Source organism: Marmota flaviventris, chromosome 12 (genome assembly GCF_047511675.1).
Source record: "Marmota flaviventris isolate mMarFla1 chromosome 12, mMarFla1.hap1, whole genome shotgun sequence".
Classification (NCBI taxonomy): Eukaryota; Metazoa; Chordata; class Mammalia; order Rodentia; family Sciuridae; genus Marmota; species Marmota flaviventris.
In genome coordinates, this window is record NC_092509.1 from 99,506,686 (window position 1) to 99,527,509 (window position 20,824).

Here is a 20,824-nt window from a genome sequence, read left to right on the forward strand (position 1 = left end):
CCACTGTATATGTGTATCACATTTCGTTTATCTGTTATTGGACACTTTGGGACACTTTGGGACAATGCTATGAGTAATGTTGCTGTAAATATTGGTACTCACATATCTGTTTGACTCCCTACTTTCAATTACTTTGGGTACATACCTAGGAATGGAATTGCTGAGCCAAATGATAATTCTACAACATTTTAGGGACTACCAAACTGTTTCTGTGGTTGCCTCAATATTTTACATTCCCACAGGAAATTCCAAAGACTCCTATTTTTACACCCTCTCACCAACACTTGTTGGTTTTCACTTTTAAAAAAAATGATAGTAATGCTAATACATATAAAGTAGTATATTTTTGTGGTTTGATTTGAATTTCCCTAATGAATAATGACGTTGACCATCCTTTTATTAGCTTATTTGCCATTTTTACATATTTTTAGAGACATGTCAAGTGTCTCAAATTCTTTGACCATTTTTAAACAGGATTGAATTATCTTTTTGATGATGAGTTGCAGGAGTTGTTAATATATTCTGGACCTTGACCCTTGTCAGATACATGACTTGGCAAAATAGTCTCACATTCTGTGAAAGGTTGCTTTTAGAAACTTTCTTCATAATGTCCTTTGATGCTGGGCACAGTGGTACATGCCTGTAATCTCCTCTGTTCAGAAGGCTGATGTGGGAGGATGGTAAGTTCGAGGCCAGTGACTTAGTGAGGCCCTGTCTCAAAATAAAAAATAAATAGGACTGGGGATGTGGCTTAGTGGTAGAGCACCCCTGGGTTCGATCTCAAGTGCCAAAAAAATAATAATGTTCTTTGATGCATATAATTTGTAAAATTTTTCATGAAGGCCAACTTACCTACTTTTTTTGCTCCTCATACTTTTAGTGTCGTACCTAGGAGTCATTGATTAATCTATGTTCATGAAGAATTTCCCTGTTTTTTATAAGGACTTAAGATTTTAATTCTGATATTTCGTATGTTTAGCAATTTTGAGTCAATTTTTGTGTATGGCATGAGGTAATGTGTCAAGATTCATGCTTTGCCTTTTAGAGGTCACCATCAATTGAAGAAATGTTTTTCCTTATTGGATGGTTTGGGTAGTCTTACCAAAATAAATTGTTTATAGATTATAGGTTTATTTCTGGACTCTCAGTTCTATTCTATTGCTTTATAGGTCTTTCCATATGCCAGAACAACACTGTTTGGATTACTGTAGCTTTGTAATGAATTTTAAAATCAGAAGTATGAGTGTTCTTAACTTTGCTCTTCTCTTTCAAGATTGTTTGACCCTTTGCAATTCCTTGTAACTTTGCATGAACTTGAAGACAGGGTTTTTCCATTTCTACAAAACATCTGTTGCTGTTTTGACAAGGTTGTGTTGAACAATATTAAATATTCCAATAAATGAACATGAGAGAGATTTTTCTGCTAATTTGGGTTTTCTTTAAATTCGGACAGCAATGCTTTGTAGTTTTTGGTGTACCAATCTTTCACTGTCCTGGTTAAATTTATTCCTAGGTATTTTATTCTTTTGGATACTCTTGCAGTATGATTCATTTTTAAGTTTCTTTTTTGGATTGTTTATTGCTTGTGTATAAAAACGTAACAGATTTTTCTGTGTTGATTTTGAAACACATGAGAATAGGAAGTGTATTTTTCACATTGATAATAACATCTTAATTTAGGTATCCAGGATTCATTGGGTGCTCTCTAAATGTTCGTGAGTGAATTGGATTAAAACATTCAATCATAGGCATTTTGTGTTTGTTTTTATCCTACAATTTTCCTGAATTATTTTATTGGCTCTAATAGCTTTGTTTTTGATTCTTTGGAATGTTCTGTATGTAAGATCATGTATTATAATATATAGGAAATATCATTTATTTTTACTTTCCAATTTAGGTACCTTTTGCTTGCTTTTCTTACCTATTTGTTCTGGCTAGAACTTCTGTATAATATTGAATAGACATGGTGAAACTGGCCACTCTTTGCTGTGCAGAAAAGTTTCTTAATAATAACCCAATTAATAAATGGGCAAATAACTGAACAGATGCTTCTTAAAAGAAGTATAAATGGCCAACAACTATATGAAAAAATATTCAACATGTTTAGCTATCAGGGAAATGCAAATTAAAACTACACTGAGAGTCCATCTTACTCTAGGTAGAGATGCAGCCATCAAGAATACAAATAATAAATGCTGACAAGGATGCCGGGAGAGAAAAGGACCTTATACAATGTTGGTAGGAATGTGAATTTGTACAGCCACTATGGTAATCAGTAGGGAGTTTCCTCAAAAAGCTAAAAATAGAACTACTATATGATCCAGCTCTACCACTCCTTGGTATTTATCCAGAGGAACTAAAGCCAGCATACTTTAGAGAGAACATGCGTACCCATGTTTATCACAGCACAATTCACCATAGCCAAGTGATGGAATCAGCCTAGGTGTCCGTCATCAGATGAGCGGATAAAGAAAGTGTGATACATATACACAACGGAGTTTTATTCAGTCATAAAGTTGAATGAAATTGTGTCATTTGCAGGAAAAAGGGATGGAACTGGAGACCATAATTTTGAGTGAAATAAGCTAGACTCAGGGAGAAAAATATATTTCCCTTCATATGTGGAAGCCAGAGGGGAAAAAGGCAGGACAAAAAGGGACATTATGAAAGTAGAAGGGTGATCGTTAAGATAGAGGGGATGAGGGGGGAGGAGGGTAAGCAGGAGAGTAGTGGGAAGTAAAATTGTTCAAATTATGTTTTTACCTAAGTGTGAAATCGCCGTGATGAAACTCACTGTTCCCTATAGTCGAGATGCACCAATCAGAAAGAAAGAAGGAAAAAAGAGGGGAGGAGGGGACATCCTGATCTTAGGGGCAGAGCTTTGCCTTTTCTTATTGAATATGACATTAGCGCAGGGTTCCCGCCCCCAATCCCTATGTTTCACTGAGGGAATCTCTTTTTATTGCTAGTTTCTGAATATTTTTATCATGAAAGAGTGAATTGTGTCAAATGCTTTTTATGCATCTATTGAAATTACGTGTTTCCTCACCCTGTTTTTTGAATGTGGAGCTCTACAGTGCTTGATTTCCTGTGTTGAACCACTGTTGCATCCTGTGATAAACACACTTGTAATTTAGCTAAGTTAGGATGTATTGTTTAGCTTCTTAAATATGCAGCTTTCTCTCTTTTGCCTAATTTGTAAAGTTTTTGGTTATTATTTCTCTATGTATTTCTCAGTCCTTCCCTCATTCGCCTCTTCTTCTGGGACTCCAATCACATGGATTCTAGATATCTTGTTATAGTGGACAGTTCCCTTAGTCTCTATTCTTTCTTCTTTTCAGTCTTATTTTCTCTCTGCTTGTATGACATAATTTATTTTTTCTACTTTCCATTTCATTGATTCTTTCCTCTGCCTCATCCATTGTGTGGTTGAAATTTTAAACTTAACTATGTTCTCAAACTTTCTGTTGTATCTTCTATTTATTTATTTACATTTCCCATTTCTTTTAAGCATGTTTGTAATTTCCCACTGAAGCACTTTTATGATGATGACTTTAAGATCTTTAAGAGGCGCTGGGGCTGGGGCTGGGGCTGGAGCTCACTGGTAGAGTACTTGCAGGCACACCCAAGGCCCTGGGTTCAATTCCCAGGACTGCAATAAATAAATAAATATATATTTTTAGCCAGATAATTCTAACATCTCTGTTATCTCAATGGTGGCATCTATTAATTATCCTTTTCATTTTATTCAGCTTGAGATCTTTCTGTTTCTTGGTATGTGAGTTTTTTAATTTAAACCTGGACCTTTGGGGCATCATGCTTTGTGACTCTAGATCTCATTTAAATCTTGGTTTTAATTGATTTCCTGCCATGCCCTTGTGGAGGAGGAGGGGGTTCATTAACTCATGACTGCCATGTGGGGGTAGATGTCTGTGCTCCCCATTCAGTCTCAAGGGACCCCTGATGAGGAGGCCCCTTGTCAAAGCCGGGGAGGGAAGGGCGTTCTGTCACTTCTGAACCTCCTCTGCTGTGAAAAACAGGAGCCCTGGCCTCTACTTCTCGTGGGGCCTCTGACACCGTGTGTGGCCTTGTAACCCCTGGGAGGTGGCAAAGGTCTTGAGTCTCCACAAGGCGTCCCCTGACACCGCTCCAGTAGGGAAGGGCAGGGCTTTTGGGTGCTGTTGGGTGGCTCTGTAAGCCCAGGCTCCTCACAACATCTCCATGGATACTGTAGACCAACTGGTGTGGGGGGATTCTACCAACCAATCAAGAGGGATGGACATCCGGCCCTGCCCACTCTGGCTCCCTGCCCCTGGTGAGGCACCCCTCTATAGCCTGCCCTGGGTTTGCATTTGGCCTTCGCTGGCCTGTGGGGCCGCAGCTTGAGCTGCTGTATGTGGCATGGAACTGTGATTGTCTAGGTTCCCCTCCTCGGTAGGCTCCCCTCTTCTTGGTCTTTTAGAGCTGATTTTTCTCTGCGCTTGGGGGCATCTCCAGGTGGCCATGTTCTTCTGCTCCACGTCTGGCACACGTGGGGCCCAAAGAAAAACCAGTAACTCACCAGCATCTCCTTCCTTCATCCCCGAGTTCCCTCAACAGGCTGCTTTCTTTTCTGTACCTTTTGGAGTTTTCTTATGTTTATTTTATATGCGATTTCTAGGATGTTTAGATGTATTTATTAGGATGGATAAGTTAAAGCACATTTATCTTCTAAGAACTTTTCATATAATCGTAGCAAAACTGACATCTTCCATGTTCTTTAAAGTATGATCCTCATTTACTTCTTTTCCAGGCTAGTAGCTCCTTATTAAATACCTGGATCAGTGTTTTTAAAACTACAGGCTGTGACCCATTAGTGAGTCATAAAATCAATGTGATAGGTCACGACCAACATTAAAAATGAAATAGAATGTAATAGACTAGAAAATAAAATAAAGTACATTGTATATAGTAAAGGTAAGGATTGTCGCATTACATTTTTGATTGTGTGTGTGTGAGAGAGGAGGGAGAGGGCGGGAGAGAGAGAAAGAGAATGAGAATGAATTCTGGTTGCAAGGTAAAAGCGTTAACTGTGGGTTACAGCTGACACAGTTTGAAACCCACTCACCTTGATGGTGGAGAATAGTGAGAAGGAGAAGCGATGAGTTATTTAAACTGGTTTTGATGGGAGTCATTGCTGCCCCATTTCCCACCCCACAAGTTATGAGGGAAATGGGGCACCCATTTCGTTTAGTTGGGGTAGGGGAATGTGTGGCAGCTAGGTGTGTGTTGTACTAAGCGCTACTTCCCCAGCTAGACGGGCTTTCCTCGCTGAGTGGGGAGTTCTTGCCTGTTGGTTTAACAGGGAGGGCTCAGTGTCATTTGTGGATGAACCTTGACACCCTGAATCTGAGGGATCTCTTCCAGTCCCTGACCTTGGCACCCAAAGGGTTCTTACAGGGAATGTTTGGAGGAGACTCCTTTGCCCGACAGAGATTTTTTTTTCCCCAAGTAAATTGTCTCAGGATGAGTAAGGGGATCCATGCCATCCTCACTTCAGTCCCAAATGCTTTCACCTGAGTTAAAATGGAGGTCTTTCTTTGTATCTTTGGCCACTGAGTGAGGAAGAGAGGGAGCTGGTGGAGCAGCACACAGCTCCGAGGGGGAGTCCATGGTGGTTTTCTTTGGTGGGGAGGAAAATAAGGTGCTCCCAGCAAAACAGTAGCAAATTGAACATCAGGACCTGATCACAGGGAAGTGAGCACTGGAGGTGTGGTGGGCATAACCGCATACACCAGACAAATCTGAAATGGCCAGAACATCTGCCAACCTGTTTGGACTTCTCCATATCACTGCGCCTTAGGAGACTTCATGTAACTCATTATCTCATGCCAGATGGGTTGTGTATATCCTGGAGATGATATAAATTTTTATGTGTGTGTGTTTACCTCTTTGGGCCCAGGCTCAGTGCTAGGGACTTTTGCATGGGTACTGTATTGACTCTTTAGAATAACTTGGTGAACAAGTATTGCTGGCCCCATTTCACAGATGAGAAAGATGAGGTTCAGAGAAGTCAAAGAGATTTGTCCACACCTCTTAGTTTGCAAGGGACAGAGTCAGGATTTACATGGAGATAAACTGAGGCCAGGTCAAACATACCTCCCATCCTGCTATAGTTGCTTTGTGAAATGAGACCATGAGAGAGTGAGAACAACCTCTCGGAGAATAAGAGGCCCAACTTCTTTTTAAAGGTCTGCAGGACCCACTGTTGACTTATAGTCCTAGAAAAAGGTTTTATGACATAGAATTCTTTCACTGCAGTCTGACTATTTAGAAAGAATGTGTCTTCTTCCCTAAAACAAATTTTATTGGTTAAAAAGAGATCGCTATGAAATCTACCAAAGCATAAAACAAAAATGTGAAATACGACAGGGGGCATAAGCTGCTTCATCTAACACTGAGTGGTGCTCTTTCAGAAACTGCTGTAGATTAAATAAAGGAGCATGCATTTGAAACTGTTTAAGCCTTTAACAAATATTTGGGACAGTGATGCCATTATGGAAACTTACTGCCAGTGATAAAAGAACCAGTAGAGATAAATTCTGGCTAATAATATCCTGTCATGTTATCAATGAAGTAGAACATACTTTGAATAAGAGGTTCATGATGCAGGACACATTCCAGCAACCTCTACTTCAACATCTGGGCGAGGTAGCATGGTCTAAACCCAAACACTGCTTGCTGCCATCATTTCTGCTCTCCCTCAGTGTTAAGCCACCCAACAAAACCCAGCAGACACCTCAACAGTCCTACCCCAGCATCAAAAATAGCAAAGTGATTACTGAGCAGATAAATAGGGGCAGAGCCGGGGTGGAAAGTGCATACTGAGCAGCACAGGTAGAAACCTCAATAATTGACTGTGTGCTGGCTCTGAGAGGGTATAAAGGAGTCTTTGGGGACAGTATTTTATAAGGCAACACAACTGCCTGAATCAGCTGGACTGGCTTTCTTAGCTGAGTTGGGGGTTCTGGAAAGATCTGAACTTCTAAATAAGGTGCACTATTCACTGTGCAGTGGTTTAATTAAAACTGAAAAAACTGTATACTGTAACCTTATAGGAAAAAAAATGCTTTAAAAATTCTAATGCCACCTGGATCATTACTGCAAAGAAGAACTCAGAATCTAATTACCGGCAGGGTGTTTACATACGTTATCACAGAAACTTGGAGAGCAAATGGAGATAGACCTAGGCACTTTTTATTTAACCTGCAGTCAGTCTTGTCGTTCCGGTGTCTCAGATGCAAATACAATATCATTATAGAGGTAACTCAATTTACACAGATGTATTCCTGAAAACCAGATGTGCTGTATGAAAACCAAATTGTTGTGGATCAAATTATGTTTATATCCTAAGGGAACTTGTTATTTAAGCATCTGTGAGCTGGCGATGACTGAAAAGATTGGCATTTATAGGCCAACCTGTTACCTCCACTCAGTTAGCCTGTCTGCATTGCCAGGGTCACGTCAGGCTATGCTGTTGGGAGAAAACAAGTCAGTGACTTAATGTAACCAAGGTATTTCATTTCTTGTCCTTATCAGCACCTGAGGCTTGTCGGCCTACTCTCCTGTGTGAATGCCTGCCAGGAACCCGGGGACTCAGAGACCCAGCGTCCTTCTTGCAACTCCAACACATTCTGCGTCACATGACCTCAAATAGATCTGCAGAGGCAGGAAAGGCAAGAAGGTGAGGGCCTGGAAAATTGAGAACTGTTTGGTGAACACAGTCTGCCACCCTACCCTTCGTCACGGTGTAGTTTCATTTGTGGGTTTTAGAAGCATCAATGAGACTTAATGGGAAACGAACTTAATTTCAGAGGTCTTGGTATAGCACACATTCAGTAGTGCTTTTTGTGCACAAATATGATTCCTTATTAAAATAATGATAAAGGTAATTTCTAAAAAGATGTATTGGCCATCAGATTTAGGAACTAGAAGAAGAAGATCTGTTGATAGGATCGCAGGCCCTCAAAAGGAATCTTGGCCCAACAGAGAGGTCTCTGTGCCATATCAATGGTCCAATATCCAATGCTTGTTTTCTGGTTTCCTTGGCTTTGACTACCTAGTAATTGTGATGGTTAATTTTAAATGTCAATTCAACTGGGTTAATGAACAGATAGCCAGTAAAACATCATTTCTAGATGTGTCGGTTAGGGTGTTTCTGGAAAAGATTAGCATTAGAATCAGTTGACCCAGTAAAGAAGACCTGGCTCTGGGACTTTGACTAGCTGCTTCTTAGCCTCTCAGGTCTTTGGCTCAGGTTGACCTCCTCACAGCTTCCCTGGTCCTCCAGCCTTTGGATGGTACACGGTTGGATTCCTCTGCCTCCATCATTGTTTGAGCCAAGTCCCATTATAAATTCCTTCTTGCATGTCTCTATGCAGTCATGCAGCCCTTGAGAATTGGATTTTATCTGAAAAAGTGTCATTAGGCAATTGTGTCTCGCAAGTGTCATAGAGTATATTTAAGTGAAGAGGGCTGTGCTATCACTAGACCATATAATGTTACGGGACCTCCATTGTGTATGCCATCTCTTGTTGACTAAAACATTATGACTGTGGATTTATTGGTTCTGTTTCTTGGGAGATTCCTGATCAATGTGATAACCTCCTGGATGTGGTCTCAAGTTAGTCCTCTGACTATGATCCTCTTACTTGTGCTTGGCCTGTGTATTTTTTGACTTTGTCTTAGTCCTCCACCCAGCCCTGACCCTTGCCTTCATTACACATCCTTCCTTTAGTAACTCGCTCACGTGACCTTCCAGTGTTTGACCATTGTCTGTATTCTGTCCATATCATGACTCCTGATGGCCTATGCTGCCACATTTCCTAAAGCTTGCTCCACGACACTTCAGCAACTCCCCCCGCTCTCCCCCATGATCTGTCTTCTCTGTCTACTGATTATCTCTGTAAGTACACAGATATTCCATTGTTGATTTCAGCTTGGAATGAAGAAAGAAAACCTCTCTTGGCCCCAATTCTCATTATAGTTAACTCTCTATTACCTCCTTCTCATTACACAAAATGTTTTAATTCTTTAGCCACTTTAATTTCTCTCCTCCTAGTCTTACCTGAATGTACCCCAATCAGGTCTTTAGTCCTTCTGTTCTGCTGAAACTGTGCCTTCCAAGGTCACCCTTGATTTTCGTGTTGCTTAGTAATGGTTATTCTCAGTCTTCATCTTGCAATCTTGAAGCAATCTTTGACGCAGAGTTGATGATTTTCTTCTCTCAAGTTTTTTCCTCTTGGTTTCCAAGACACCACACCTACCTGGGTTTCCTCCTACCTTTCCAAGTGCTGCGTCTTAATCTCCCCCATTGCCCCCACACTTTCTGGCTTCTCCATTTTTTTTCTCCCTCATTCATATCTGAGTACCCAGAACTTAGCCCTTGTACCTATTTATTTCTACTTATAGTTAGTTACTCAATATTGAATCTAGTCCAGAGTCAAGGTTTCAAATAACACCTCTCTGCTGAGATCATCCAGAGTCATTTCTCCAACCTGGATGTCTTCCCTGACCCAGACAAGCATATACTACGGCTTCCCTGAGGTCTCCACTTGGAGGTCCGATGGGGATTGTGAACTGTATCTTCAAAATTAGGCTCTAGATTTCTCCCCAAATCAGCTTCTCTTATACCTTGCTTCATTTCAGTTAATGCAACTTCATTCTCTAAATTTCTAAGATAATTCAAAAACAAAAAAAAAGAGACTTTATAAATAACCTCAATTTCTCTTTCTCTTCTGACCCTCATCTGATCCATCAGCAAATCTTGAAAAATTCTTCAAATGTTTGACCACGTCTCACCATCCTCATTGTGTCTTATGTATGTTATTCTACTAACTTCCTAACTTGGGTCCTGTCTGTATCCGTCCCTACTCCAGCCCATTCTTATCAGAGCCACCAGAGGAAACTGTGAAAGTGTACAACAGATCCTGCTGCTCCCCTGCCTCTCATGCTCACCGGCCTTCATCTCCTCCTGCTGAACCCCAAAGCCGTCCTGCTCATCTACAGGGCTCTATGTGACCTGGCTCTTGGTTACTTTTCTTCCCACCCTTGTTGTTCTCACTCTGGCCACATTGCCACACTGCTGTTCTGTAACATACCAGGCCGTCTTCCTCTACTAGGTGTTGATCTCTTTCCTCTGCCTGGCCCAGCTAGTTACGTGGAACCATTCTTCTTTCCTTCAGAACTTTGGTCTAAAGCACCATCTCAGTGGGGCCTTCCCTGATTATCTTACGTAAAATTGCAGCTTTCCTTCTGGTATTTCTTTTCCTTTAGCATGATTTTTTTTTCTCCTTATAATAATCATTTTAAAACATATCTTATTATTAAACATATCTTAACTATTTTATTTTCCCCACCAGAATAGAAGCTCCACAAGGGTAAGATATCAGAATGATTTGCTTACAAGTGTATCTCGTATGGCTAAACAAATGCCTGACATACAATAAGAGCTCAACAAACATTTGCTAAATGAAAAAAAAGGTGGGAGTTACCCCCAAAGTTAACTTGAAACTGTAATTTAGCACGGTGTTCACATTTTTCCATAAAAACAATGCTATTGAAGGTAGGTAAGACCTGGAACATTCTCTACAATTTTATGAAAGTTATAGAGTATGTCTGAAATGGAGGGGATCAGTTGGGCATCATACAATGTCTCCTAGGTTGCTGTGGCTTGTGAGAGACACTTGGAAATGATGGAAAACAATAATAAATTATGAGGGTTGAAAAGAGGAAATATAGAATCCAATGGAAATACAGAGAAAGGAGCAGTGAGTTGGTGATCAGACTAAATTTTACAGAAGTAACACTGCAACTGCAACTGGGTCCCTGAGAAAGGCATGTGTGTTCTGGAGAGGAAGGGGACATGTCCACAGGCAGAAGGAACAGCAAGTCAGAGGGCACAGGTAGGGACATTCAGGGTATTTTCATGGGAAGGAGGGCAATAGTCGTGAAAGAGGCAGGTGGTTCAAAGTTGTGAAAAATGCTGTGAACCATGTTAGGAGCTGGGATTTATCTCTTTGGTTCAAAGAAAGGGTTTTTTAATTGAATGGACCCCTGAAGTCTGGTAAAGAAACAAAAGCTCATTTCTACTCAGAAATTTTCTGAATGTTTTCTGACTTATCAATCGGGGTTTTCAAATTTTGTTTTCTGTGCAATTCCAAAATTGCCTGAGCAGCTTCAAAGTTCAGGTTGTCCCTAGTCTCTGAAATCTGGCATGCTTCTAATTCACTGTGATAAACAATATGCTCCCTTCTTCTTTTATCTTCAGATTGTGCGACTTCTGAAGATCCAAATTGGAATTTACTGTGTTTTAACAAATTATTACCTTTATGATTTCCATATACAATGGGGCCAAGTATTGCCGTGTTATCTTTGGAGCCATGGCCACCTAATAAAGTGAAATCTGACCTTTGGGAAGAGACTGGTGACCTGGTTGAAAGCCCAGAGGGTTTACTTACCAAGAATGCAGGTGTCCCAGTCCTGGGAGAGACAGGTAATGGAAAAGATGAGGGAATCAAAATTCAAAGTTATCTTGAGCCTGAAACCTGAATGCTGGGTTCTTGCCAGGCAGAAAAAGGTTATATTTAGAAAAGATTAATGTCATGAGTTTACATTCAGAAATTTAATTTGGTGAGTCAAGACTGAGGAGGCCTGAGCTGGCAGCTAATGTGAGGCTTACTGAGCACCAGGTACTGTTCTTACGGCTCCCTCTGTGTTGAATCATCTCATTCTCACAATGCCCATGGGAGGTAAAGACAATTATTTTTCTGACCTGAAGATGAGGAAACAGCACCGAAATTTTCCCCAATGTTGCACACGCATGAGGTGGTAGAGCTGGGGCTGGAACTGTCCTTGGTTACGTTTGTGTTATACTCCATGGCAACAATTCATGTGAAAAATATATATTTTTTCCTTAAGAATTTTAGAGCTTGTAGGAAACTGAGAGACCATGCTCTCCAGTGATTTTAATATGTGCTTCAAGGTTTCTTAGGGCCTTATGTCCTCCTCAAAGAACAGTGAGGTGGGCAGTAAGTGGGCAGGGATCAAATGGGGAAGGACACAGTCAGCACACTTCCAGGGGTTCCATTTTCCTTGCTAGGGATCCGTATAAGGTATAAGGTCTCATTTGAAAACAGATCCCATATGATTTTTTATTTTTATTTTTTTGTTAGTACTAGGGACTGAACCCATGACTGCTCTACCTCTGAGCTATATCCCCAGCTCTTTTTATTTGAGACAGGGCCTCACTAAGTTGCTGAGGCTGGCCTTGAACTTGCAATCCTTCTGCCTCTGCTTCCTGAGTTTCTGGGATTACAGGTGTGGGCTACCATAAACTGGTGAATTCACATCATTTAAAAGTGTGAAAACCATTGCTCCTGTGGCCTATGTGCTTGTAGTGTAGATGCTGATGTCACAGTTTATGGATGAGTGGGATTTGAGTGGCTCCAAGGAAGGAAGTCAGGATGCTGTGGGGTCTGCACACTGTTTCTTTGAAGAATAACTGAATTGGTTAGAATATATAGCTCAGAAGGGAGATTTCATGCAGAAACTTAATACTTACATTCAAATAGGAAGGACAGTTATATCCAGGAAGGAAAAGATTTGGGCTCAAAAATGCTTTGGTCTAACGATAAACAGAAGAAGGGCCTATCAAGGGAATTTCAAAAATGGAAAAGGCATCTTGTGTGGCAGTGAGGTCACTGTCACCAGATATATTCAAGTCAGCTGTGAGCATTGTGGGGTACTATAGAAGGGGCTTTTCCACTGGCTGAAAGATTTGGAATTGGCTTCTGAGACCCCTTCAAGCTCTAATAATGTATGATTCTAGGGCATTTTCAGTCTAAAGGATAAGCCATTAAATCTTTTTACTCCACTTGGTGTTACAAATACCATTTTAGATTATATTCTTTATCCAAGGTCATTTACTGTCACCCTTTATATAAATCAATAGATGAGATGATTTTAGCTATTCCCGGATGATCCAACAATATATCAATTCTAAACATAGAGCACACATTGGATTTGGTTCACAGATCAGAGTTTGAGGACCGAGAGCTATGAGGTCCATAGAGATTTTGTCATACAGATGACAAAAGGCACCATGTCTGCTCTGCCTTGCCTACCCCTTATAGGGACTTAGGGGATATCTTTCCCCTGTGGGCTCAGCCCTGTTTCCAAATCCAATAGAACAAGGGCAGGGCACCTAGTAATAGTTTTCACTCATCTGGTGAGGCTTCAAATTTATCCAGTAGTGTGAAGAATAACTCATGAAGCACCAATTCTGTACTAAGCACCATGGGTGTTTTACAAACAGAACAAAACTAAGTCATGTGAGCAAGATGATTATATTAATCTTTCATATGAAGGAGGGGAGGCTTAGGGAAGTCATGTGATGGACCCCAGGTCACACAGCTGGTGAAGGGGGCAGTCTTCAGATTCAAAGTCACAAATGCCTGACCCCAAAGCCTGTACTTTCCATTGCCATCAGGCCCCACCTTTACCTGCCAGCCTCCCCTGCAGCACTTGGCCTGCCCACCAGGTGGACTCTTCTTGGAATGGGCGTCTCCTGTATCATGCCCCATCTCACAACTTCCTGTGGATCCTGGCTATGGAACACCTGACCTGCTCCCGGGCCAGTCTTGGCAGCCAGGCCCTCGGCATACTGTTGTGGTTGTGATTTACACAGGGTTTCCACCTTGAGCTAGAACAGGTGATGGAACTTGCTCAAGGACGCAGTAAAGGAGAGAGCTGGAACCAGTGAGTTGTAAGCCCCACGTGGTGCACTTCCCTCCCTCCATCATTCCTTGTCTCTACAGAGCTGCACAGGGGACACACATTTACTTTAAAACTCGGCGTCACAGACTAACAGAAGGTAAAGAAGCCAGTAGATGCACTTTGCTGGCACTGACTATTGCTTCCATGGCGTCCGAGCATATTCTGAGCTTAAGGTTCTGTAGTAAATCACAGTATTTTCCACTTTGTATGATCTCAGACTCTAGGGTCAAGCATTCCTCATTCATGAAAGATTTTGAAAAGTATCCTGGATCATTTGGTGTATTCTATTATTACTTGGTGTATTCTATTGTTATTATGTATTAGAACTCTCTTGTCTAATTAAGAAAAACATTTTTTTTTCTTGTTTTGATGCCTCTAGGGCCTGAATCCAAGGCTCTGAACAGGCTAGGCAAGTGCTCTACCACTGAGCTACTCCCAGCCCTTTTTATTTTATTTTGGGAAAGGATCTTGCTAAGTTACCCAGGCTGGCCTTGAACTTGTAAACGTGTGATCCTCCTGCATCAGCCTCCTGAATAGCTGGGATTCCATTCATGCCCACCATGTCTCATGGTTTATTGTTTGCTAAATGCTATCAAGGATATTCTCTCACTTTCAAATTACCTATGTTTCTATGTTTAAAGTGAGTTAATTCTAGAAGTGTATAGGTGGGTAATATTGTTTTAATCTACTTTGCAAATCTCTTTTAATTGGTATATTTTAGAACTTTTATGTTTTAAGGTAATTCTTTGTATGTGAAGCCCTATATTTGTTCTTTTGTTGCTATATATTTTTTTGTTTCCTCTGTTTCTTGTTATTGGAGTATTCTGTAGCTGTCAATTAGGTCAAGGGGGTTGACACTGTGATTCAATTCTTCCTTAGGTTTTCATTTGGGGCCTTCTTCTTCATTTTTCTTTGCATTTCCATGTGAATTTTGGAATTCATAAAAGTCTTTGACAAACTGATATTTTAATTGAGATTGTATGAATCTACGTGTAAATAGGGACCAACAGATATTTTCATCATAAGGAGTATTCTTACCAATGTTTATGGTCTAATTTTTTTTAATATAGTTCTCTTTATTATCTTTTATTTTTGTTTTCTCATTTCTCTGTGAAAGCATCATTCATGTTTTGATAGATTTATTTCTAGATACCTTGCATATTTTATGGTATTTAAAATAAGATATTTAAAACAATTTTCTTTTTATTGCTGTTATATGGAAGTGTAATATTTGTATGTCGATTTTAGAGTAGCCATTGTGAATTTTTATTAATTCTAGTCTGTGAATTCATTTGGTTTTTTTTTTTTTTATGTATAAATTGTGTCATTGGGGATAATGACAGTTTTGTTTTTACCATTCCAATCTTTATGGCTTTTATTTTCTTTTATACTATCATACTGTGTAGGCTTTCCTCTTTTTCTGAATAGGAGGTTTTTTTTTTTTTTTAATTAGGAAACCTTTTCCTGTTTTTTAGAAAATTATTCTAACATAATCCCACTGAGGCAATGTTTCTAGCAGAATTCTGGTTAGAGATTGGTCAAATCCTTTAGGGTACAGATGACCAAGTTGAAGTTTAGAGGTACTATGTTTGTCTGGCCTTGTTTAGTTCCTAATGAGAGTGTAAGGCATATTTTTCCCTGTGGGCTCAACCCTGTTTCCAAATCCAATATGAGCAAGGGCAGGACATCTAATAACAGTTTTTGACTCATCTGGTGAGGCTTAAAATTTTTTGAGTACAATTTATTAACTACCAACTCTGTACCAAGCACTGCTATGGGTATTTTGCAAACAACATGAAAATTGTGTGGGCAATATTAATTGATTTAGGAAGTTTTCTATTTCTACTCTAAGATTTTTATAGTGAATGCTGAATGTTGAATTTTGTTAAAAGCTTTTTTGTGTTTATTGAGATGATCAGATGGCTTTTCTCTTATAAGCTGTTAATGTGGTGGTTACATTAAAACACAATATAATGTTAGGACTACTGTTGTAGTCTTAAAATAAACACAATCATTTGGTAAATATATGTATTATTAAAAAATGCACAGGTGGTTTCAATATGCAGTATCTATACTTCTCTACTATTTTTGGAAATATATTTAACAATGAAATTGATCTCAATTTCCTTTTCTCATATTGTTCATGTCTATTTTCAGAATTAAATTCACACTTGTCTACCAAAATGAACTCTGAGAGTCTACTATATGTTAGAATTTGTAGGATCAGGGATATAGTACAGAATGAAACAAATAAAAATCATTAACCTTATGCACCTTACATTTTATTGTTCCTTGAATATTGGAATTTGTCTATAAAACAGTTTGGGACTGGAGTTTTCTTTGTGGAATATTTAAAACTTGTGAGTCCAATAATTTTTATGGTAATTATTTTTCTGTTTTTTTTTTTGAGCCAGTTTTCATAAGTTCTGTTTATCCAGAAATTTGTCAATTTTTCTCCACGTTTTAAAATAGTTGGTGTCAACAGGTTAATAATAATTTATATATTTTATTCCATTGCTGTGTTAGGAACTGTGTCTCTTTTTCTTTTCAATACTAATTTGGATCTTGTGTTTTGTCATTTTTCTATCACTTGGACAAAATATCTGAGATAAATAACTTAAAGTAGGAAAGGTTTATTTTGGCTCACAGTTTCTGAGGTTTTCGTCCATGGTCAATTGGCCCCCTTGTTTCTGGGCCTGTGGTGGAGCAGAACATCATGATGGTGGGTGGGGTGGGGTGGGGTGTGACAGAGCAAGTGGCTTACCTTCTGGTTGTCAGGAAGGAGGTGGTGGGGGTGGTGGGAGAGGCCAGGGAAAACAAGGAGAACATGATGTACTCTTCAGGACAGGCCTCCTTTGAAAACTAGGCATTACCTCCCACAGTATCTACCAATTTCACAGTCCATTCAATTATGAACCCATTGATGGTTTAATCCATTGATAATATTAAATCCCTTATGATTCAGTCACATCCCCAAAGCTCTGCCTCTGAACATTGCTGCATTGGGACCCACACATTCAATACGTAGGCCTTTGGGGAACCTTCCTGATCTAAACTGTAATATTGCACCACTTGCCCAAAGGCTCATGCCGTTCTCACAATGCAAAATGCAATCAGTTCATTTTCAAAAAGTCCCCACAGTCTTAACAGTTCTAGAATTGCTCCGAAGTCCAAGTCAAATGTCTTTTCTGACTCAAGGCAAACTATTAGCTGTGAGTCCCTGCAGAAATAAAATACCAAGTTATATACTTTTAATATATAACAGCACAGGTTAAATGTTCCCATCCCAAAAGGAAGAAATAGGTTAATACCAAAAAAAAGAATCTAACCAAAGGGTACTGAAAAACAGGGCCAACACTGAATTCTGTAGTTCTGTGTTCAGAATCCAGGGCATGCAGCAGTAGGGTAGAAGTTCCAAAGGTCTTAGATAATCCTGATCCTGTAGTCTTGTCAGCAGTAGCCCACACAGTCACTCTCTTGGGCTGGCCCTGCCCATTGTCTATGGCTTTCTTCAGAGATGTTACATATTCCTAGCATTTCAAATTTGATGCAGTCTCCATTGCAGTTGAGCCTCATTCTCAGTTTCACATCTTGCACTCTTAGGGGCTGCCTTCAGGCATTCCAATATTTCCGCACATTGCCTAAGCTCTTGAAATCTTGGTGTAGGCTTCCATGATCCTGTAACTTCTGCACTCTGCATTCATACAAGACCAACATCAAGTGGATGATCCCAAAGTCCGCTGCTGGCCTGATCAGTAGCTGGGCCCACTTGGACTGAGGCTGCAGTGGCTTGTGAGTTTCTCAGTGTCTGTGCATGGTGAAATGAATCTGAGGAAATTTCATAGGCAGCCTTGTGTGAGCAGAGCACCCCAGCACTCTTTATCAAAACAAAGTCTTTCCAATAAGTTTATATTTTTATAGCCTTAAGTATGTGAGAGGTGAGGTCTGGCCAATTCCTGAGATTCCCTCAAGGTAGCTTTCCTATTGCCATAGTAGAATACTTGACTTCTTTATAATGATACTAATCTCTTTAGCAACCATACCTTTTTCAGCTCCAACTTTACACAGGCTTCTTTTCTGGCCAAACTGTAATTTTTATAAAATCTTTCTGCTTTGCTCTTTGCTCTGATATTCACAGTAAATCTGGCTAATAGAAGCCAGCCATACCTATGCCACTTCCTGAATGATGTGCTGCCTTGAAATTTCCTCTATCAGATAAATCAGTCCATTACCTTTAAATTCAGCCTCACACAAATTCTCAGGGCATGGAGGAAATGTAGACAAGTTCTTTGCCAGTGTGTAACATGAATGTCCTCTGCTCCAATTCCCAATAGAGTCCTCATTCCCATATGAAATTTTGTTAGCACAGTCTTTACTGTCTGCATTCCTATTAGTATTCTGGTCTTCTGAGCTCACACCACAATCATCCATTAAGCTCCACTTACGATGTCCTAAGCCTTCTCTAGCCTGCTTCTTCAAATATTTCCAAACTCCTTCTGCAAACCAATTCCAAAGGTTTCATCAGGTATAGTCACAGCAATGACCTCATTTCTTTCTTTTTTTACACATATAATTTTTTGTTTGTTTTTTAGTTGTAGATGAACATGATTCCTTTATTTTAATTATTTGTATGTGATGCTGAGGATTGAACACAGTGCCTTACATGTGCCAGGCAAGTACTCCACCGCTGAGCTACAACCCCAGCCCTGACCTCATTTCTTAATACCAGTTTTCTGTGTTGTCAGATTTTTGTTGCTGTGACAAAATATCTGAGCTAAACAACTTACAGGAGGATGGATTTATTTTGGATCATTTTAGAGGTTTCAGTCCATGGCCAGTTGACGCCATTGTTTCTTGGCCTGTGATGATGCAGAACACCATGAGAAGGAGAAAAGCTGCTCACCTTGTGGTGACCAGAAAGAGTCAATAGGGAGAGGGGCAGAGACAAGGGACAAGATACATCCTTCCAGGGCATAACCCCAGTGTCCTATTTCTTATCTATAGCTTCTTCCTTATCTTGAACTTTGAACTTTTATTTTGATGCCATGGTTTAGGGAATATATTTTATACCTGCAATATATTTATATAGTTAAGATTTAGAAAATACAAAAGGATCTACAGTAAAAAAATCTGTCTTATTTTTGTCTTCTTACTATTGTGTTATACTCTAATAACTATTGTTATCAATTTTCTTTATCTTTCTAGATAACTATGTACAATATTTAAGTAAACATAAGTATATATAAGTAAGTCATTATAAATTGGTAGAATAATATACAGCCTTAATTCTCCTATTTTCTTGTACTTATTAGTATAGGAAGATTATTCCATATTTTGAAATAATAAATTTCTTCATTCTATTTTATAGATGCAAAATATAATCCCACATGGATGCATATAATTTATTTTACCAGTATTTTGTTGAAGGACATAAGATTATATCCGTTTTGCTACTACAAACAACACTGAAATAAATAACTTTGTACATGAATCATTCTGCACATGTACAGAGGTTTCTTAGAATAAATTCCTAAGAACAAAATTATTTGATGCCATGGTTTAGAGAATATATTTTATTTTGTTCATTTGAGGTAGGCGATATGTCATCTGATATAAAATTCAAAAGAAACAAGGGAGTAATTGGGAAAGGGAAAGATAATTCTTTTTTATTGCCCTTTTACTGAGTTTCTCTTCCCAGAGGCAACCAATTCTGTTTCCAGAGATTCTGTGCATGTACAAGTATAGATGCATAGACAGGATAATTTCTCTTTTGTTTCAGATTGAGTTCCAGTCTTTGGTTATCAGAAAGTTTCTGCTCATAGGTTGGTTAAAAGAGAATCACCAGGCTTAGCAAATCCATTTATTTTAGTATATATTCTTTCTTGTCTTTGTTTCCGGCTCAGCCTTACATAGCATCCTTACAGACATCATCAGTGCAGTGAGTTCTCACCATTGACTTGACTGTGCCCCTCTGTACACTTCAGGGAGAAGTAGAGGTATTTTTATGGAATCTTGTACTTTCCTTGTCCTAACACTTTAAACATGGTCCAATTTGAATTGCCGGATGTTACACAGATGCAGAGGAACCATTCTGGGACATTTCATACCTAACTATCAATATCCATTTCTAAGGTGGCTGTATTAAAATTTCCCAATAACAGTAAATTTTCTTTCTTCGGGTCCTTCTTTCTCTTCCTTTCTCCCTCCCCCTCTTCCTCCTTTCTTTCCTTCTTTTTCTTTTTCTTTGTATATTTTAAACAATTTAATTGGGTATATTCAAATAAAAATTGTTATGTGTTTCTGAAGAAGTTATCATCTGCCATTAGGCAATCATTCTCTTTACCTTTAATAATGTTTTCACTTTATTTACTTGATAATGAACATAGTTATACTATTCTTCTTTTGGTTAATATTTGCTTCTTTTACAGCTTTTCCACATTTTTACATTCAACCTTTTTTTGTCTTCATGTTTTAGATATATATATCTTACAAACACCAGACAGCTTTTTAAAAAGTTCTGACAATTTATGCCTTTTAAATAGTCTTATTTTTACCTTTCTAATTACTGATATATTTAAATTTATTTTGATTCTTTTATCTTATGATTTTTCTTTGTTTTGCTTTTGCTGTTTTCTTTTTCCCTTTTATTTTTATTTGAATTAGCTGAAGTATTTTTTTCCTTCCTACTAATTTGGAAGATATTTATTCCTGTTTTCTTGTCTTGTGTTTGGTTTGATTTGGTGGATAACTTTGAAAATTTTAAATGTGTATTTAACTCTCTATAAATTTAATATTTTTTCTTCCTTCCAAATCATGTGGGACCTTAGAATGGTTTAATTCCAGTCACCTTGGACCACCTTCCCCATGTTCCCCTATAGCTCTTTCCTATCAGTATCATAAACTAGGCATTTGATAATTATTTTATAGAGTCAGCTTTAATTTCAATTTATTCATATGCTCATATTTTATTTCATCCATCCCTTCCTGTATGGAAGAGTTTATTTTTGCC

At 39.0% G+C, this 20,824-nt stretch overlaps 1 long non-coding RNA gene across 2 annotated transcripts in view; it reads left to right on the plus strand.

The window, feature by feature from the left end:
- Positions 1 to 627: 627 nt before the first annotated feature.
- LOC114092453 (uncharacterized) overlaps positions 628 to 20,824 on the plus strand; it is a 220,604-nt gene continuing 200,407 nt past the window's right edge. For both annotated transcript variants that reach the window (XR_003582726.2, XR_003582725.2), the window contains exons 1-2: positions 628 to 680; positions 7,579 to 7,723. This is a non-coding gene — a long non-coding RNA (uncharacterized lncRNA). The remainder of the gene's footprint in view (positions 681 to 7,578; positions 7,724 to 20,824) is intronic.